This window comes from Peromyscus californicus, unplaced genomic scaffold, assembly GCF_007827085.1.
Source record: "Peromyscus californicus insignis strain IS unplaced genomic scaffold, ASM782708v3 Scaffold_16__1_contigs__length_79575227, whole genome shotgun sequence".
In the NCBI taxonomy this organism is placed as follows: domain Eukaryota; kingdom Metazoa; phylum Chordata; class Mammalia; order Rodentia; family Cricetidae; genus Peromyscus; species Peromyscus californicus.
The window spans coordinates 58212450-58235366 of NW_026294458.1; positions in this window are offsets into that span (position 1 = coordinate 58212450).

Consider the following 22917-nt stretch of genomic DNA (forward strand, 5'->3'; position numbering starts at 1 on the left):
GTGCAAGGTCCAGTCAGGGGTCAGAGTGCACTGTCTGAGGCTCGGATGACTGCCTTCTTTGTCTAGCTCAGGCCAGCTTTTCTGTAAGCCACGTACGGCTTCTTTAAAATGATTATTTCAAGCAACTGACAGATTATTTCCCCTGGATTCTCGAGTTTGTTCTTTATAAGGAAGCTTATAGAGTCACTATTGGTAGTTTCTTGAGGATTTCTGTGGACCAAAAGCAACTAATGTAAGGGCACATGAAAGGATAAGAAAATCTATTTCTAAGGAATAACTACGTTCCAAGCAGACGTATAAAAATGGAGGTCCTTTGAAGTTAAGAGCTTGCCTGAATAATTTCAAGATGGTTCAAATAATCCACTCTTTAACCACCTAGGGTCCCACAAATGCTAGATTAATCCTTTAAAATTGAGCTAAGACATATGAATTCACAGAGACTGTGAGAGCATGCCTCATTCAAGCCTGACGAAAGCCCAACATGGAGAACGGGAAGCGGGCACAAAATCCCACCCCTCACCAAAAAGCTACCTGCCACTATTAATGGCCAGGAGAGGGAAAATCAGTTTCTTTTAGAGCAATGATGTTGAATATGTCAACCACACTCTAGGGCAGGGCCTATGCTTGGGAGTGGTTGGCCAACACAAAATGGACTCCATGCTTAGAAAGAACATGAAGTTGAGCGGGTAGAGAGATGGGGGAGAATATGGGAAGAACTGGAAGACAGGAAAGAAGATGATCAAAACAGATTATATGAAAGTCTCAAAAAAATAAATAAAAACATTTCAAGAATAAAACGAAGCTAACTTTTCCTCCTATGACAGTGGATTAATGTTCCATTATCAGAGCTGTCTCCCATTTGATTGTTGATGATATTTAGTCTCCAAAGAAGTAGAGAGAAACTCACTCTGTCAAATAGTTTCCAGGCTTCGACCTGATCCTTGGGAGAGTTTCAGAAAGTTGATCAAACATTAATCACTACTCCCATTTTGCAGGTGAGCAAACGGAGAGCTTAGCAACCAGCCAGGAAGCTGTACTAACCCAACGGGAAGCAGAGCCCACCCACCCGATCCATTTCGTTATTCTCCCCCACGCCCCCCCCCCCCTCAGCTCCCCGCTGCCTTCCTTCCGTGTCTTGACACCAATTCTCTTTAAATTGATGCAGCTCCTGTTCACTCTTCCCATTTACAGTAGCGAGTGGAGTTAAAATAAAACACGGGAGACAGACGGTTGGGGAAATGTGACTTGAAAGTGCACTTCAGGTAAGAGTTCAGGGAACCCGGCCTGACTCTACACTGGCCTCAGGCCAAGCCCTTGTGATTCATGTTCAGTCGTCTCCTGAACACAGGCGCTGGGCGGGCAGGATATTAGCCTAGCTGCCCGGTGGGTCGGTTAGGGCGCTGCTCTTTTCAGTGATAGCCTGGATTAATATTTTACCTCAAAAAGGAGTTGTGCCCGTGGGTGATAGACCAGTGCCTAGAATCTAGAATTCTACTGGCTTTCCACTGGTGAAAAGGTTTAGTTTTTTTTTTTTCTTCCATATTTTGTTTCCATTAGAGTATAGCTTGAAAATCATCAATAGCTCTCATTCCTACGACAGATATATATGAGTATATTTATAAATTACATACACTTGTTAAACCAATGTTTCAGTCACTTACTGAGTTATTAATTCACCGTGTTGACGTATATAAATATCTTTACAGTTATTTCCTGGGACCAAACTGTGCCATCAAGAAAGCATGCATATAAATTCATACACACCCTAGTCTTTGTCCTCACAATGCTTGGCCTATAGTAGAAAGAAAAGGGGCAATGCACAGAGCTGGTGACAGTAGAGCCGCAAGTAATGTGCGAATGGGCAGGAAAGGGCAAGGGTAGTGGCTGAGTGACAGTTCAGGGCCAGGTTCAGGAATGGATATGGGATCTTAGTGAAGGCCTTTGATCTACACAGTCCCATCAGGAGGAATCAAGGTTGTCTCCATTTGACCCTTGTCTAAAGTCACACAGTTTGTAAAGAAAACAAGACCGTGAACTTCGTCTCCATCTGAAATCCACACAGAGGTCGGGAAAGGAAAGAAACGTACTCTTAGGAAGGAAGGCAACTGGGATTTTTGTCAGAGTCTCAATGGAGTCTCTGAGAGAGGGTTGGTATTTAATAACAGGGTCGTGGAGGTCACCAACAAAGACCAGAGACTGTTAAGAGCTGATAAAGAGATGTGAGATGCCAAGTGGGGAGCTACAGGTGGTACGAACTCCTAATCCTTTATCCCAGGGTGGTGGAGAGGAAGGATTGAATAAATTGAACAAGATATATTGCTGTGGATGATTGTTTGATAAATAAAACACTGATTGGCCAGTAGCCAGGCAGGAAGTATAGGTGGGACTAACAGAGAGGAGAAAGGAAAGGACAGGAAGGCAGGAGAAGGAGAGACACCAGCTGCCATTCAGGGAGCATCATGTAGAGGCAACAGGTAAAACCACAGAACATGTGGCGACATATAGATTAACAAAAACAGGCTTAGTATAAGAGTAAGAGCTAGACAATGGTAGGCCTGAGCTAATGGCCAAGCAGTTTAAATAATGTAAGAGTCAGTGTGTTTATTTTATAAGTGGACTCTGGGACTGGCGGGGTTTGGCGGGAGCTGGAGAGAAACTCTCCAGCTACAATATATGTTTAGTATTACCTTGCACTGGCTCCATTTTTCTCTGAACCACCTACACAAGAGGGTGTATTTTCTCACGCCTTAAATGCATGTTGGAGTATGATGGTAGCTCTCATCTGTGCTTTGAAGAAAGATGTGCCCTAATCTAAACATCTGGCTGTAACCTCTTTTCTTTTTTTTCCTCCAGATGTTGATCTGTGCTTCATAGTGTCCAATTTTACAACCCAGAGACACTCTGCTCCTGCAAAGACGCTCTTTCCTTACATCCCCTCCCTCAGATGTAATGTGTTGTGCCTCATTCTCCCATGTCAGAAATGTCCATGTCATCTCTGCTAGCTTCTTCTCTCACACCCTGAAAAGCCAACACATCACCAGACCTCTGAAGTGTCTCCAAATTCACAGTGCCTCTTCAATCTCCTCGCCTATGGAGATTGCTTAAATATTTTGTCATAGTCTGAAATCAGAGCATATATATAAAGATGACTCTTCTTATAACACCTGAGCTGGTATCTCTATTATCTTTTGCTGTGACAAAATTATGGCTGATCTGATCCCGATTCCCCAGTGTTATCTATTCCTGTGGTCTCTACTAGCAACGATTTGTAAAACACAGAACACATGGAATAAAAATCTATCCATGCCTTTGTTACCTTAAAAATGCTAATATTTCCCATAATTGTGCAAGAGTTTACAAACAGATGATCATAGGTTAATATTGGCCAACTGACACTGTAAATACTTATTTATTACTATAATGATGTGTGTTGGTGTGTGTGTGTGTGTGTGTGTGTGTGTGTGTGTGTGTGTGTGTGTGTGTGAGAGAGAGAGAGAGAGAGAGAGAGAGAGAGAGAGAGAGAGAGAACACAATGTGTGCGAGTGTAGGTGTACATGTGTTACTGTGTGTATGTTGAGGTCATAGCACAATTTTGGGAGTCAGGTTGTACGCTCTACTCAGAGTTCTGTTGGTCTAACTCTGGCCACAGGTGCTCATGCTAAGTGCCTTTATCTACTGAGCCCCCTTACCAGCCTCTGACATATATTGTTATTTGGCCCACACAGGAAACTACTGTGATCTAAATTTAATTAGTAGTTAGACTACGAAAGTTGGATGTTTTATATGAACACAGATATTTCTATATTTTGGGGAAAGCCAGAATCCTGTAACACTGGGCCAGATTTCTAATGGGGCAGTCATCAGAGCTGCCCATTATAGGGGGCCTTCCCTTTCAGTGAGTGGCATTCCCAGGCATAGATCATGTTGAGAGTATGCACTCTTGTTACGATAAGTGTGACATGATATTCCTCTAATCTTCCTCTCCCAAACCCAGAACACCAAGCAAACCTTGAGAAAAACTGAAACCTCAGTTAAAAGGCTTTCTACGAATACTGACCAGTGCTCTTTAAGATTGAGCATGTCGTCAAAAACAAAAGAAAGCAAAACAAAAACAAAAACAAACAAACAAACAAAAACAAAAAAACTAGTAGCTGAGAGCCTGTCAAAGCCCAATGAAGACAAGTAGTGTAGTTTCCTGGACAGAAACACAGCCCAGAAGAAGGGGATGAGGTAAAACCTAAGCCGCTCTAAGTGAGGACTTTACTTAGTAACACGCCACTGCTGTTTCACTAATTGTGACAAATAGACCACACTACTGTAAAATGTTCAGATAAACTGCATCCATGGAATCCATCTATATTCCATTCACAATGATCTTACAAGTGCAGACCGATTCTAAATTTCAGTGATTTTTTTTCAAAAAAAGAACTGAGTGAACATATGGCAGAACTAGTATGTTGGAAATGTATTTGTTGTTTGCAGTCTTTTCTAATTCTTCAATATCTCTGGTATTGGTGTATGTTATCACTTTGAGAATAATGTATAAAGCCATGTATTTAATAGACGGCTATACACCCTTTCCTGTCGCATATGTATAAGTAGATTCCCATGCATACTGTTGTGTGTGCTATCACAGATTGTTTATGAAGTGTGCATGGGAATTACTGAAGCATCAAAGATTTTAGAAGGAAAGAACTTTCTCCTCCAGGGATAGAAGTAACTATGATGCCTGAATGTGGGAAGTAACCTGCTGGAAGGAGACGCTTTCTCCTGTGACGCCATCATCAAACCAACATGAACCGTTGTCAAGACAGAAATAGAAGGGAAAAACAAACAAACAAACAAATGGCAACAACTGATTTTGGAGACCTGGCTCACAGTGTTTTCTTTCTGGTCTTTCTGCATTCATTAACAGATTCAAAGGTTTCCTCACACCATACTCTAAAAACAGCTGAGCTTTGAAGGGGAACACTGCTGCCATTAATCCGAGTAGAAGGAAGCGTACGCTTGTGCTTCTTTCAAATGCTCTGATTTACACATTACTTGTCCTTTATTAATTTCATTTTGCTAACTATTCCCCACAGTCACCTTCAGGGGGGACGTTGTTCTTTTCTCAGTTTTTCAAGGTGAAGAAATTTTTGACTGAAAGAGATTCACTGACTTTCCAGGGGTTACCCAGGGATTCGTTAAATAGAATCAAAATTAGGCCCCAGTTAATGTCACTCAGCATCACTAGCCTCATCTTCTTGCCTCCCTCAATCCAAAGAGGCTCTCAATAAGGAGATAACATAATTAAATACCTTCCGGGGAAACACAAACGAGTCAAATCTGCAGAAATGATGGCGAGAAATTCATCAGACACAGTAAGATAGCTCAGGAATGCAGGGTGTTCAGGAGACAGCAAGGGAGATGGCGGTTTGTAAACCATGAGATAGGGAAGCTAGGAAGGCCAGGGATGCTCTAGTCTGTGCTCAGAGACAGATGCGATGATAACCTGACCAGAGCTTGGGGAAGCGGGTGGTACAACATGGTGAGTCCATGCCTATTCTGGGATATTCCTTTAGGGGGTCTCTGAATACGAAATCTCCAATGTGCATGGTGGGTAGAGAGCATAAGAAAACTGATTGGATAGCTTTTGTTTGCCCAGTTCTCAAGGCAAAGTTAAGCTTGACACAACTGACTTAGCAAGCTGAGTAACTTGGGTCAAAGACCTGCATCGTTTTGGTCAAGGCCAAGCTTGTGTCTATCTGGACATGGACAACTCTATTTGTATACAAAACAAGTGACTTACTGCCTGCACCACAAGACCCACCCCACCAATCTCCCATGATCCTTCTCTACTGATACCTTTTTTCTTGGTAGTGGTAGCCCAAAAGAAAGAAAGCCTTGAATATAGAGACATTTATTACAAAAGGGCTGATTTCCAAAGACAGTTATAATATTTGTGTGTCATTAGAGCAGAAGACCCCTGGCATTCTCCTTTAATGGCATCTACACATCATATGTGTTTATAAACTGACCTTGTTCATATCACAGAATTTGTAGTTGTGCCTACAGGAAGGAGATGGCATTTGAATTATGCTTGGGTAATCAAGGATTCGTCAGCCCCTTCTAATCAACATACCTTCCCTCTGGTGGATGAACAACGGCCATATCCCTCTTAAGGCAAGTGGAGCTGAGTGGGGTGTGGAGGAAGAAATAATTGCATTCTGCTAGTGGAAATTGAGAGAAATCTCCCTCCCTTATGACACTGGGCCAAGAGAAAGGATTGTGTATTTGTGGGCAGTGGTTGTTAAGTAGAGATAAGGGAAGTTTCTGTTGGGCAAGTCAAGAGACTGCAGAAATAGACTAACTTTGCCTACTTCATTAGCCTTAATCCTGATGAACAAGGAAGAAGAGAGTGTGCTTGACTCTTTCAACCTTTTCCTGTCAAGATGATCTGCTCTGCAAACTCCAGTGCTCACCAGGAGAATGACTCTCTACTCTGCCCTCACAACCCAAAGGCTTTGTCAATGGAATTAATATAAGTGGTTAGATTTGTGTTTTCTTTCTGGTAGAATAGCACTTAATATCTAGAAACAATAATTTAGCTCATCAAAGGAATTCTGCGTTCTTTATTGGAGTAAACACTCCACCCCTGCTCTGTATCTGGAAGTTGCGACCTCATACTGTTCACTTAGTACAGAAGAGCATCAGATAATAACATCTATTGTATGGAGAAAAGTCTAGAATGCCATGTTCAGTACTAAATTTCTGCCACACACACTGCCCCCTTTTTAATATTTCAGTTGGCATTTGACACAAGAAAGAGAGACTTCTCTGCTTCTTGTTAGTGTTTGTAACTATAGTGACTGAGAGACACATTGCCTGACCGGGAGCTGAAACAACCCGCCACAGCCTCAAAGCAGAGATGCATCATTTTAGTAACGGGCAATGATAGGTACACATGTTAAGTCAAAGAATAAGAAAACTGAACAACTTTACCACAAAGAATTTCACAGGCTTATCTGGTATTGGGGGGGGGTGCCAACCTTCAATCCTAGCACTATGATAGAGGGGGACTGCTGAGGCAGAAGGATTGCTGTGGGTTTGAGATCAGTATGGAATACAGCGAGAAACTATACCTCTGCAGTGATGAACAACAAACAAACAGCCTAGCAGACAAAAAAATTAATTGAACTGAATTAAAGAATTCTTGTACCTATGACTTCCTATAGCACTTCAGATGGAGCTCAGTGTGAGGCCTGCCCAGCAGTACTGACAAGCTAAAAGTCAAAGGGACACAGCTCTGTTTGGTGGCGTGTTCTAGCATACACAAACCTGGAGCACCTCATGAGCCAGGCACAGCAGTGCAGCCTGTAACCCAGCACTTCGGAGGTGCAGGCAGGGGTATTCTAAGTCCATGCTCACTCTCCACTTCACAGTGAGCATGAGGCCAGCCTGCACTACATGAGAAAAATAAAAGACGTTTCTTTTGTACTATTCCAATCTAGATGCTGTTGCCTTTGTTCTGTTCATTTCTATGCTTGCTAGCTTGAGTAATTTTAAAATCTGAACCAGTATCCAGTATGATTCCTAGAGTGAGAAGGATCCGAGAAGAGACCTCAAAGATGCTGACACCATTAGGTGCCAGGGAACTGTTGCTGATGGGAACCCAAGGGGTTTCGGAACCTAAATCTTTCCTTGTTTGAAAAATGCTGTGAAATGACCTCAGGGTTATCTTGTGAAGACTCTCTTCCTTCAGGTTTGTGGTCACGTGAGTTGTCGTCACTTCCCGTCGGTTCCTGCTGCTACTTTCCACAGAGCCAGGGAACACACGTGGGAAGCTGCAGGAGGCATGGCCTCTACCTCGTTTGATTCTACTCCATCATTATGGCTCCCTCACTCATGTGAGCATCACAGATCCAAGTCCGGGCTAGGACCTAGAAGCAGGGCATGAGGTGTTGAATTCAAAGCTCTTGGAATTTTTGGAACACAAACACAAATGAGTTCTGAATTCTACACTGTGGTCAGTAGAGGCAGAATTCATCCCCTGAGCTACGTTTAGTTGCCAAAACCATGTTTAGTTCAAATCTTTGTTTTCTTTGCAGTCATAGATTTGCAGGTTTTATTTATTTTTTTTTTTTTTATTTATTTTTTTTTTTTTTTGGTTTTCCGAGACAGGGTTTCTCTGTGTAGCTTTGCGCCTTTCCTGGAACTCACTTGGTAGCCCAGGCTGGCCTCGAACTCACAGAGATCCGCCTGCCTCTGCCTCCCGAGTGCTGGGATTAAAGGCGTGCGCCACCACCGCCCGGCGCAGGTTTTATTTTTGTGAAAAAAAAAATATAGTAGGAAAGAGCTGACACAATGTCACTCTTCAAATGAGCTTCATTAGGAGAGAAAGAGAAAGAGAGAGAGAGCATGTACCTCAGAGCCATGGACAGCTATGATGGGCTTAAAGTTGCAGAATATAGAAGAGATACAGCATCATAGCCCTATTCAGTCATCAGGGGCCATGAAGAGATGTTCTAGAGACTTTGGTCTTTCTGGTCCCTTCTGGGTCTAAGAATGAATGGAGTTTCTCTGTTTTGTAAGTTTCCAGGGTCTTAAAGGTATTCTATACCATGTGACTTAATTTGACCTAGCTTCTGTACCAAGGGACACAGAGGCAGGACTAGGTAGCACCATGAATGTCTCCTGCAAATGCAAGGTGGAGGGGGGCTACAAGGCTATAACATGGCTTATCAACTCTAGAACTCTAGTCTGCAGCAGGGCTTGGCCTGATTTCTAAACGAGTGAGAGAGAGGCATTTAAAGGGTCTGTAACACACACACACACACACACACACACACACACACACACACACACACACACACTTTAAATCAGTAAGGCATTTGGGCATTCTTCTTTTGAACTGCTTCTTGTAGGTGAAGTATCTGATCTAGACTTTGGCATATACCTTCAGCTAGTGATGCTCAAGGGGGCTGTGTTTTCTGTTTACAAAATCATCTCTACAGAGGAGTAACACTGAAACTAGTCATTTTGTAGCAAAGGAAATGAGTAAAGAATTCCTTTTCAAACGCACACTTGTAATGACTAGTATTACTTTCTTGTTAGGTGTGGGCCCTCAGCAATTGAATCAGACTAATGATCTGATACTGTGGATAATCAGGAGCCCTCTGCTTGGATGCATGCCCCCTTTAGAAATAAATGCTTTTTATCAGGATGCACCTGAAAAATTGGTGGGGTCCAGTTTCTAGATTTTATTTTTGCTTCTGTTTTGTTCACCAGGCGGACATAGTTCAGGAAGAGTCCATTGACACCAGAGCCTGGGGACAACTCCTGTTACAGCCCTGTTCACACTGCCTTAATAAGATGCACAGACAAACCAACTGACCCCTTGAGATATGAACGCCGAGAAGAAAACTGTGTGTGGCTTTCATCAGGCAGAGGGGGGACTGGATTAGCCTTACAGTTCTGTGTAATTTGGCAGGGGTGGGTGGAGCTTCAAGTCAGCGCTGCTGTTTAAACTGCAGAGTTGGTGCACAAATGATCCATCACACACTCTAGCATAGTAAATCATCTTCACAGTTCTAATATCCCATGAAACCCAATTTACATATAACACAGCGCAGGAGATGAAAAGCCAAGAACAGACTCCTGTATCAAAAGGCATCAGGCACACCGCTTCACTTCCTTGAAGCACCACTAACTTCTATAAATCCCTTGCTGGAAAAGGTTATTAAATCACCATGCCCTTCCAGCTATTCAATCCTTAATTCCCCTCCTCTTTGGACACAACCTATGGAGCTCATCTCTCCCCCTCCCATCTCCCATTTCATTTTTCCCTTCCCTTTCATCCCAAAGCCTGTTAACTTGAGCTGAATCCCTCTGAATCACCGATCACAGCAAATGTCATTTCTACCTTTTTGATTAGATGTGTAATACACTTGGACTTTAAATATTCATTTAGTTAGTTACCTTGGCTGGGGTCTGTGTGTTTGTGACAGGGCACTAGAAGATGAGGCAGAAAATAAAACCACTCTATCTTAGTTTAGAACTGGCCTTGCCAAGGGAACACATAGAAAGTTACATGGCACCAGGATGTAGCCATGTTGTGTGGAAAACCACTAGATAATAATGCTGACATCTATTTTCAGCCTAGACAGCAGACTTACTGTCTAATTGCAGTTATCTGTGTGATATACCAAAGATACCATGGTGTGGACAAAGTACCAAAATTAGCTTCCACCGCCTCAGAATACACAATTTCTTTGAATTAAGAAACATTAACTAATCATGTCCCCCAGAAAACTGAGAATGGTTGTGTTTTATTAGAATTAAAATCAGTGTTCTCAGCCATCATGGTCAATTGCCTGGCATCACATTAAAAAGACACAGTGCCTGTCAAAGACTTCCTTTTCACTGGGGTCCCTCCATCACAGTTTCTCAACACTGGCACATGTCAGATTTTGAGCCAGACCATTCTTTATGGAATAGAATTGCCTTCTGTGCTTCAGAGTATTTAGTTTCTGCTCTCTAGAAACCAGGTGGAGATAACCCCCTCAGTGGGACTCTCAAAAGTATTATCAGACATTGCCAAATATCCCTAGGGTAAAGCAAAGTTCCTCCCAATTAACAACTATAGCTCTGGACTCGTAATCCTTTTCCTTCCTACCTGTCATGTTTGAGTCCCATCCCTAGACCAGCAATATTCATATTTCCACCCAGTCATACACCCTCTCACATCTTCCTTTCTCTCTGCAATTGATTCTCAGTCACATAAAAGTACCTTGAGAATGCTTGTGAAAACCAAAGCAAATCTGAACCCCAAAACAGCGTACAGTAATTCAATAGTAAGGGGTGAAGCTTTTAGGAAAAAATAGCTAGAAGATGTAACTGGGCCTCTATAAGAGGAATCAAGTTGGTCTTGACTACCTATGGCCTTTGGTGGCTCTCTGAAACTCCCCTGAAGAACAAAGTACTTGCCTTTATAGCCTAGAAAAAATTTTCCTCTTCTAGTTTATACCTTCTATCGATTTCCTGTGTAAATTATTCACCATAAATTTTCCATAACTTCAAAAAAAAATCTCTAAGTCTCACTCTCCTTGACCTACTTATTTACTCTTGGCAAGTGACAGCCTTCCTGATTTTAAACTATGAAAACTGGTGGGGAGGGGGCTGGAGAAATGGCTCTGCCGTTCATTGATTTTTATTGGATGTGTGATACACTCGGATTGTGAATATTCATTTAGTTACCTTTGCTGATGGTGGCTCTTGGCAGAGGATTAGAGTTCAGTCCCCAGCACCTTTGTCGGGCAGCTCACCACCTGTGGTACTCGGGCTCCAGCGGTCCTTTGTCCTGTTCTGACCTCCAGAGGCACCCACCCTCACATGCATGTTGAAAGGCGAACCTACAGCCCAGGTGAATATTACACACACACACACACACACACACACACACACACACACACACACACACACAGAGAGAAAAAGAAATCTTTAAAAAGAAAATTGATAAGAAGTTCTGTATCATTGTAATGTGTTTTCCCTCTTCCTCGCTCCCTCCTTCTCTTCTTAACCCTTCAGCTACACTTCCCTATTCTCTTCTCATTTCCTTTTGTGTGTTGTGATTAGGTTTGTGTTTCTTTTCACGGGCTTTGTATGAGCACTTGTACAGCAACAATCCTGCCTTTCATGAGTGACCCCTTGAACTCTGCTCCTGACCTCACGTGTCTCAGTCTCTGGTTTTCTTTGCATTTTTAATGCTCTGCTGTCTGTCGACAGCTTCTCTTCTGTGTACAGACATTGCTGCCCATGTCATCATCATCCCTGTGATCCTCTCTCTCTCTCTCTCTCTCTCTCTCTCTCTCTCTCTCTCTCTCTCTCTCTCTCTCTCTCTCTCTCCCTCTCTCTGTTCTCTTTTCTCTCTCCTCTCTCCCAACACACTCAAAGCAATAACCTATCCCTCTAGTTTTGGCTGTGCCTTACCGTTTTAGAATCCCATGCAGGCTCTTTCTCCCTTTACAAATCTGTTAGAACCACGTTGCTTCCCTAATAGTGGCGACTCAGTCCCCAAATGTCCCGGACCTGGGGTTTGACTGGTGAGAATTGGACACTATGCTTACTCTTGGGTTTTCAGGCTCCCCTAGTTTCCAGGCTACACATTCTCTTAACTCCCAGCTGCTTTTACAGCTGCTTTCCCTATGGTCCTCTCCAGGAAAGTACAGTCAAGGCTTCAGTTGTCTGCCTTTTCGTCTCCGATACGGACGCCTCCACAGCCTTTCCATTCAGTGTTGTGGAGACCTGGCGACTTCCTTTGGACTTAGAAGTGCCATCCATTCTCAGCTGGGGAACTCCTTCTGGGACACTTTTCATTGTAAGACACCTTCTTCAGTCACATCGTGGAGAGTGTTTTGTGTATGACAGTCAAGAATGACTAGTCATAGCTACAGTAGCTAGGAAAAGCAGCATTTCATCTCTGCAAGGCTGATTAACATGTAGTTGATCATGCTACCAAATGTAGATTTGTGGATAGCTGTCTTTTAAAAAAATCTTTGTGTGTGTGTATATGGGATTGGTGTGTGCGGCTACATATATGCACAATTGCATGGGTGTAGATGCATATGTGTTTACAGGTGCACATGGACATATGTACCTGTGGGAGGCCAGCTCCTACCTTTTCCAGGGTTCCTATGAGGAGGAAAGAGGGATAAAAAACTTTTAGATAGAAAGATAGTGAAGAGGAGAAAGACAGAAACACAGGATAGCTTCGGGAGGACCTGGATCAAAACCCAACGGTCCCTTCTGCCCCTTTGAAAGGGCTTTTTATAACAATGTCAAGGGGTGGGACAAAAGACCTCCCCCTTGCTAGATCAAAGCACCACACAGTCAAGTGTAGACCCTTTCAAACACCTGGTAACCACGCCTGTGGTCAAATCATCCCCTTATGCAGCCCTCCTGGGCAAAGTAAGCTCAGATTCTCGGACCCTAAGTTCTCATTAGGAAACTTCTGTGGGTCTCTACATGTACCCATGTGTGTGGAGGCCTGAGCTTACTGTTAAGTGTCTTCCTTGATCAGTCTTCAGCTTATTGAGGCACTCTGGCTGAACCTGGAACTCATGAATTCCTGCTAGTTTAACTGGCCAGCTTGCCATGGGGCTCTCTTGTCTCTGTCATCCCAATTCTGAGGTTATAGGAAGCCGCTATGCTTGCTTGACCTTTGTGAGAGTTTTGGGGATCTGAACTATCCATAGAGCCCCTCTCTCAGCCCCAAGATAACTTTCTGAGGAAACTTTCTTCCAGGGTCCCTGTCCAGTGAATACTAGAATAATTACATGATATTTTACCTTGTTAGCGAATCTACCATTATATCCAAACTGCAGGAAAGTCTAACTCAGTGTTTCAGAAATTACAAGTAGAAATAGCATTACTTGGAAGCTCATGAAGTTTGGAATACCTGCCCTATGATGTAAGGTTAAAAGCTATGTCTACTTTAAGAATGTTCTGTGAATGAGTAGTAACCACAGGGCCATTGGTACAAACTGGGCAAACTACTTGTCTCAATTCAGCATCATTGGAAAGATCAGTGGTTCTTGTAAGTTTCGACCTCTTGTGGGATTGCATATCAGATATTTACATTATGATTCAGTAGACAGCAGAGAAATGGAAGGTAATCAGAGGGTATGACTACTTCACATTTGTTTTTCTTTTTGAGGTAACCAAAGATAGCAAGAATTGGTCTTTTACTTGGTCTTACAGTGCTAAAATAAAAAATAAAGCAAACAAGCAGCAAAATCACAGTCATGAAGTAGCAACAAAACAATTTTATGGTTGGATTCATCACAACATGAACTATATTAAAGGGTCGCAGCATTAGAGAAGCTGAGAATCATTTCTATAGGGCCTTAAAATACTCCTTGGCAACCCGGGCGGTGGTGGCGCATGCCTGTAATTCCAGCACTCGGGAGGCAGAGGCAGGTGGATCTCTGTGAGTTCGAGGCCAGCCTGGTCTACAGAGCTAGTCCAGGACAGGCTCCAAAGCTACAGAGAAACCCTGTCTTGAAAAACCAACCAACCAACCAAACAAACAAACAAAAAAAACTCCTTGGCAAACCTATTGCAAGCTAAGGAAATCCTTAATACCCTAACAGTTATAGGTAGAAAGCACAATTCTTTCTAGAAGCTGAAGTATCAGTCAGCAGGGATCTCTTCGGGACACTCAACTGTGTAGAACTGATTTATCAGAGGTACATGGAATGCAGACAGCAGAGAAAGAGAAGGTAACCTGAGGGTATGATGACTCCATATTTGTTTTTCTTTTTGAGGTAACCAAAGAATAAGAATTGGTCTATTACTAGATCTTACAGGGTCAAAATAAAACAAACAAAAACAAAAACTCATGATCATAACTAGTCATAGCTACAGTAGCTAGGAAAAGCAGCATGATTTCATCTCTGCAAGGCTGATTAATTCATGTAGTTGATAAAGCTACCAAATTTAGATTTGTGGATAACTGTCTTTTGAAAAATCTTTGTGTGTATGTGTGTGTGTGTGTGTGTGTGTGTGTGTGTGTGTGTGTGTGTGTATGGGATTGGTTATCCATCATTCTGAGTCCTAGGAAAAGGCATTAAAACAGTAGTAAAGAGCAAGGCAAAGGGCCTCTGCTCTTAGCGTGTAGCCTTCAGTGGAATACCGGAAGAGCTCTATAAGAATTTTGAACGTGTTTGCTTGATATGCAGGAGTCCACTTGCACTGCACGTAGACCAGACATCAAAACCATTCAGGAAAGGCCAGTGAGATGACTAGGCAGGTAAAGGCATTTGCCCTGTAGCCTAGCCACTTGAGTTTCATTCCTGGAACTCACGTAAAGATAGAACTGACTTTACAGAGTTGTCCTCTGGCACACACACACACACACACACACACACACACACACACACACACCCCACACACACACATCACACATAAAAGTAATTAAAACTGGGAGATACATTTGAAGAACTAGATAGTGTTGTAGAATATAATTTTAAGATTTATTACTTTTGTTTATGTTGCATTTGGTTAACTCTGCGAAGCTGTGTTACTGTGTCTGTCTAAAATACCTGAGGGTCTAATAAAGAGCTGAACTAACAATAGCAAGGCAGAAGAAAGGATGAGTGGGACTGGCAGGCAGAGAATATATAGTGGGAGAAATCTGGGAGGAGAGGAGAAGGAGCCAGAGAAGGAGGAGGACTCTAGGAGCCAGCCACCCAGCTACACAGCAAGCCACAGAGTAAGAGTAAGATTTATAGAAGTACAAGAATGGGAAAAGCCCAAAGGCTAAAGGTAGACCAGATAATTTAAGTTAAGTAAGCTTGCTAGCAGCACGCCAGGCTAAGACTGAGTGTTTGTAACTAAGAACAAGCCTCCATGTGTGATTTATTTGGGAGCTGGGTGGCAGGCCCCCGAAAAGAGTAAAAAACAAAATAACAGGATAGCTCAGTTGTCAAGGATCTGACAACTTCTATAACTGATCACTATGCAAAAACTACCTTTCCCTTGTGTGTGACTCTAACATGCATGGATTCTGATAAGGGAAGGGACTTCCTCTCCTTTAGCTGACCAGAATATAAGTAGGAACACCTTGTACCAAGACCTGCGTTGAGAATAGGGTAGCTGCGGCAACCACTTCATTTTTAATTGGGTAAATTATGACAAGCAAAGGAACAGAGGTCAAGTCAGGAAGAGAGTTGGAGAACTTAAAGTAGATTTTGTGTAGCCACATATCCACTGCTATAGATGTCCTTCTGTAGCAGGAGTGTCAACAGCATGGAGAACCCAGTCATGACAGAATACTACTAAACATCATGGCACCATTTCCTATATTGATGTGATTCTTGAACTGGCACTTGGGAGTGGAAACCATTATGCATGTGAGCTCATGTTAGGTCCTCCCTAGGTAGATGCATTGCAAGAGGCATTCTATGGAGCAACAGAGCTGGCTTAATAGGAAATAGAAATGAGGGATTTGATGGAAATGTATTGAGTTATTTGTCATGGTAACAGACAGAAGCTGACGGGTTGATAGAGAATGCAATGAAGGAGCCCAAAGCAGAAGTTAGAGAAAGGTCCCCACAAAGCATGTAGCTATTTGGCATCAGTCTTGAGGACTTGACATGTAGAGAAATGATGATTTAGTGTAACTGATGTAATAGGAAGAAAAGGAGATACCCTTTTTCAGCTTAAAGCTCTGCGTGGGACATTAGACACCAGTTAAGACAAGAAGATGGAAGGAAGGAACACCCTGTGAGCTTTACAACGAAGTAGGCTGAGTCATAGAACAGGGGTTGTAGAAGTCATTCGGGAGAGGGCAGAGAGATGCAGAGGTAGAGCAAAGTTTGGGACTAAGAGTAGGGGAGAGGGTAGATGGTCAAAGGGACTTGAATGTTGAGCAGAGCCTGAGGATAAACATGGGCATGAGGTCTGAGGTCTGGTAGGATCAGTGCTTGTCAGGTTCCAAGTGGAGCAGAGATGCAGTGTGGTTTCTGTACCAGGACTGGCTCTGGCCCCAGGGTGTGTTGCCAGAAGCTTCAGGATATTACTAAATTGTGATTTTTTTTCTCAGTTCTCCAAACAGAATCATTATGGGAGGGTTTACAGATGCCCCTGAAGAGATCCTTGATCAGACATCTTTTGATAAAGAGTGAGGTCTCCTGGGAATGGGATGGTTCCAAACCTCTCAGAAGGCTTACTGTATTCTGATTCAGTAGACTGGTGAAGAAATTTTGCCAGAAAAGAAGAAATGAACCTAGTTTCCCAGCCTCCCTTGGAAACTGGCCTCCTGACTGCTACATGTTGTGGTCTGGGCCCTTCTAAGGAGCCCCTAACACTATGGTCATCCCTTAGCAACCTTGATATCTCAGCAAATATATAACCTACTTGGCTGAAGTATGACTGACCGCTACTTTAACTAAATTCAAGGAATAGAACAATAAGAAAAGGTTCTGTCCTGGAAATCTTAGCATATGGAATTCAGGGTGTATGTAAGAGTGTGTGTGTTTGTGTGTGTGTGTGTGAGAGAGAGAGAGAGAGAGAGAGAGAGAGACAGAGAGAGAGAGAGAGACAGAGAGAGAGACAGAGAGAGACAGAGAGAGAGATTGAAGTTCTCAGGCACAGCTATAGGAAAGGAACCCATGACTGGTGTTGATCCAACTCCTGGAAAACACTCTAGCCACCAGCCCTAAAGCTCTGGATGTTCTGGATAAAAAAATGACTCCTTTGTTCTGAAGGATAACTCAATGTGAAATAAATATACATGGATTTAAAATAATACATTAATTTAAATTTGCCAGGTGGAACTACTTTGATGGAAATTTACCTAAAAAAGCGACAAATGATCTGCTTCTGCATCTAATCAACCAATCAGACACCCCCATGCTGATTACTTAATGAACTGGAATTTTCATGCAAATTTTTTTGATTATTCACAATTCTTCCCTTCCCCCAAGAGCCCCCCCAACACTCTGCTTATAATTCTTAACAAATTAGTTAATATTTTCTTCAACCATATAACAGAATTTGTTAATCAAAACTGAATTCCTAGCTAAATTTCTCTGAGCCATGTGCAAAGTCTGTAGTCATACAGATAAGGCATTGACAACTACCCAAAGGATTCTTTTCACTAGGAAGAAGCAGATACAAGGAGCTATATAAATAGAAATCAAAGGCCCCGGACATTTCCAGAAGTCTCATTGCATATAGTAAAGAGAGCATGATGTATAAATCGAATTAATCTTATCAATAAAAACCAGGAGTCAGATGTTGGGGTAAAATCCTGAAAGATCAGAGAAGCAGGGGAGCAGCCACCAGTGACTTCCTACCTCTCCCATTCCTCCAACCAAATGGGCCAAGATCCTGTTTCAGGATCTTACCTGACCTTACCACTTCTTGTCCCTTTCTCTACAGTACTCCAAACATCTATGGTTAACTAGTGGCTAGCTCTGCCCTCTGACTCCAAGCAAGCTTTATTTGTCAGAACACTAACAAAATATCACACAACAAGAGAACATGATTATATCTATAGAATGGGCTCCATACCATTTGGCATGGCATGATGTGAAGGACCTACTGAGCTAATAGATACAGAGTGTGCGAATCTGCTTCAGGTGCCCACAGGTACTCAACAAACAGTTGCTATTGTAGTTAGCATGCTAGGTGGTAAATAATCCTCTTCTCCCAGGAAAGGGATTGAATTCCAGAGCATTTTAGTGACTTCTACAAGTAACACCTTAAATCACTACCTTGAGAGTGCTGCCAGGTCATCCCGAAATGAGCTGAACTGTTGGCCTGCTCCTAAATCCATTTCCAAGCTCGTAAATTCAAAGCCATAATCAAAAGACTCACGTGTAGGTAGTCTGAAGAGAGCCATTGAACACAATTCTATCAAATCCGATCTTATCATACATGGGGCTGCAGCTGCGACAAAATGTGAAGCATTAGTTGCTTGGCCTGAGAATTTGAACCTTTTGCAGGTGTCTGGATACTCTGCAAAAAGGACCTGTCGAGGGTCTGTTTGGGGAGTATTCACCATGAGAGAGATTCTAGGTACATACATGTAAAGCCATAATCAGTCATCAGAGGCAGGGGCGGGGGGGGGGGGGGGGGATTTTTTAATACTCTGTGTGCCATGATAGCCTGCGCCACAGATTTGACCTCCCCCAGCAATCCTGTGCCCAAGGAAGCAGCTGCACAGTTAGTTCCACAGTGGAAGAATCTCTGCCAACCACTGAGGCCGAAGACTGACCATGAGTGCCCAGTGATGGAACTTAGTGTTCACAGTGAGTAAAACCAGTGAAGTAGAGGATTTCTTTCCACTCATAAAGGTAGCTGTGGAAATGCTGACACTCTGGAAAAAAAAAAGTAAGAGAATCGTAAATGCATTGGATGGAGACTTGGCCCCTAGACAGAAAGTGGCCACTGTATTCACCCCAGTATGGCAATGGGCGAGCCCAGATCCTGAGAGGCTCTGCTCAAGACATGACAGAAAACAGCACATGGAGGAGAACTGTGTGTGTGTGTGTGTGTGTGTGTGTGTGTGTGTGTGTGTGTGTGTGTGTGTCACACACATAGGAGCTTCTTAAACAAGATGGAAATAATATCTGGGGGTGAGTACCCACATGTCTACAATCTAGTAGGTGAGAAATAAAACAAATTTTGTTAAAACACTGCCATGACTCCATTTTCCCATTGGCTGTGGAGACTTAAGTTAATCTTCTTACTAACTTAGTAAATAGATGTGGTCTGGCCCAAAGAATGTTGCAGACAAGTAAATACGCTTACTTACTTTTCTCAAGGACTTAACAAATATGAAGGAATATAAGTAACAGAAAGTAGATGATCTTCCCACTTTGTTTATTTGTTCAGAACCTAATATCTGAAGGGAAAAATAGTTATCAAATATGCATCAAATACACAAGTAATCTATTAAGACTTTTAAAGTGTGATATTCAGTACACTTCTAAATATGCTCAAGGGAACTGAAGATGAATGTCCATGGAGCAATGTATACACAAATCTTCTTATTTATTCATAGGAGCTCAAAGAGAACATAATGAACATATCCACAAACCAACAAAGGAATAAATGAAATATGGTACATTGACACAATGGAATATTATTCATCCCTAAAAGAAATGAAGTACAACATGGAGTTTGAAAAAGAGTCTACCTTTTAATATATTTTCATTCGTTGGGAACACATAGAATGGGCAAACATGAAGACAGAATACATACAAATGGTATTAGGCACTGAAGGGCAGTCCTGGAAATAGGAAGCGATGGTAGATAGATACAGGGGAGGGTTATTCAGGGGGTGATGGAATTTATTTTGGTAGTGGTTGTACTTTGTGAATATACTACAACCACTAAGGTGTGTATTTCCAATATACAAATTGCATGATGTATGAAATATTAGGTAGAGCCGAAAATTCAACGAAACAAAAAGAGAGGGAGCTATCCTTAGTGGATTGTGGGAATACACAGGATATACTAATAAAACAAAATAAAACTTCTCTGCTTTATCTTGAGTCCATTCTCCCACCAAGAGAACATTAAAAGGATTCTTTTATGGTGATGGGTTGAAGATGTTAAAATGAAGCAAAAAAAAATCTCATTCAAAATCATTATGATCTCTCAACTCTCCCTTCCTCACATCTGGGGTCATGTAGTCTCTGTATACAGACTCAGTCCTGCCCCAGGAACTGAGATCAATCTTGACCTTAACAAAGGATATTTGTTGAACTCTAGTTCAGTGGTCTAAGAACATAGCCACAATTCTACTTTCTGCTAGTCTCTCCTTCTAATCTAGCATTTGAGCATGAGCCTTGTTATTTAATCTCTTACACCTAGAGATTCTGGGTTTGAGAAATCTGAATGAGAATGTCCTTCAAAAGTTTGGACATTTGAACACTGGATCCCCAGTTGGTGGCACTGTTTGAGGCGGTTAGGAGGTGTGGCCATATTGGAAGTTGTATGCCATTGGAGGCAGGCTTTGAGACCTTGGAGACTCTGTACCACCCACTTCTAGTTTTCTCTGTGCTGTGTGTGCTTGAGGTTCAGGATGGGAACTCCCAGATTTCTGACCCTGCCACCATATCTACTGCTTCATGCTGTCATGCTTCCACACTGTGATGGATTCTTAGCCCTCTGGAAACAGAAGCCCAAATAAACTCCTTCATAAGTTGCCTTGGCCATGGTGCCTTTTCACAGCACCAGAAAAGTTGTATGTCTAAACTCTCGGTATACAGAGATGGAGGCTGTCTAGACAGAGCTTCTGGCTTTGGTCTTTGACTGCCATTGGGTCCTATTCAGACTTTCTAGATTCTAGGTTCAGACTTTCTAGATTCAGACCCACATCTCACTCTCACCCTTGCATATCTTGGCATGGTTGACCTTTGGCCACACCATGCACTTGACGCTGAGTCATTCTACCTGTCTGTGACTATCCAAATGTTGCATTGTGGAGTCTGGCTGGGCTTCCTTCCCCCATTATCGGTCCTGCCTTCTGCCCCTTCCCTAATGCTCCAATATAGACTCCTGAGCTTCTAAACTACTTGGATGATACCAATTCTAATATTTTTGTAACCCTTAGTGTGCTGCAAAAATAACTTCAGTTCAGATTTTTTTTTAACAAAAGAAAACCTATGGTTTCTCATTCAACTCATCATTTTTAGAAAATGAAAAAAAAAATGTATCCCTAAGTTAAGATTGAGTGCTTACTACATGAAAATTATTCCCATGGTCCTGGAAACATGAAGCTACAAAGAAATGGGTGATGAATAAAGATCATATTCACTAAGTATAGTCATGGGATAATGGATACAGATCCATTATCTCACTTATTTCCTGTATTAGGTTCTAATAATGTAGTCATTTTATTTTATATAAATTAAATTTTTGTATGTATACAATACAAATTTCTTACCTGTATTCCTCAAGTTATACCTAGATCTACAGGTTTGTTCCTCTTAAATATTGCTACTTAATATCTTTGAGCTATAACATTTCCCTTCCCCTCTTCTCTTCTCTCATACACACATATATATATGATTGTATATGCATATGTGTGTATGCATGTGTAAACACATAAATATACATACGTATATATCCTTAAATTCAGTACTTAAATGTAATCATGAAATACTTTCTGTGTATGGCTTATTTCACTTAGCATGATATCTTCTGAGTCCTTCCATGTAGCAAATTCCAGGGTTTCATTATTTTTTAAGCCTGCCTAATTCTGATGTTGATACTAATCAGGATGTTACATCATCTATGGAACTTAAATTATAATAGAACTTACCACCAAACTGAACACAAAGTACTATGTTTAGTTATCACAAAACAATGTGGGGTGACATGCCATCTTCAAAAGAACTGTGGCTAGGCTTGCTTACTTCCCTCCTAGAGCTGATTCATCTAGGGTCATCCAGGATCATCAAGTACAATTTCACAAGACTGAGACAGAAACCAGAGGTCAAGTCTGAGGATGTTATTAAGGCAAGGGGTTAGCAGTTGAATCATAGTTTTCCAAATAGCTTCCAAGGGGCATAGTACATAGAGTCTAGTTTTAAAAGAATGTGAGTAAGGATTCCCTAGGAAAAAATAATTACAAGTCTCCCTGAACTGCAGTATTTCTGTATCTACATAGGATACCCAAGATGTGAAGTGCCAAGGTTAATAACATCTTTTCTTCTTCTGGTGTGTATATGTGTGTGACGTGTGTGCATGTGCATGTGCATGTTCACATGTGTACGGGCACATGTGTGAATGTGGGTGTGATTTCACTTATACACAGATGGAGGCCTGAGGTTGATGTTGGGACCCTTCAATTGTTCTGCCACTGTACTCCTTGTGGCGATCTCTGTCAGTCAAACCTAGAGATGGCTGATACAGCTTATCTTGCCAGCTTCCTCTGAGTGTCCTCTGTCTCCTGCTAAGCATTTGCCTGGGCTCTGGAGACCTGAACTCCAGTCTTCTTGCTTGTTCTTTAAACATATTAACCACTGAGTCATCTCCCCAGCTGGAGAACAAATGTTTTAGTGTCCTGTGATAGCATGTCTGAAAAGACTTGTCCTGAAGTTGCTACACCTGGGATGTCTGGTGAGTCAGCCAGCTGCCTCCCAGGCAGTATTCTCCTTCAACTTCCCGTCCTATGAATCCACCACCTTGGGCATCTGGTCCTATCACTGCCTTCAGATGATGACAGCAACAGTCAACACCCACCTACAACTTCCTGAGAGACTTCCGGTAAAAAATAAATAAATAAATAAATAAATAAAAAAGATCCTGTGAATTCCTGATACTCAAAACTGGCCAGAAAAAAAAAATGATCCTTTTACATGGTTAAAATCTTAGAGGGCTTACTATACTGTTGTGTGTCTTCTCCTGAAATCTGAA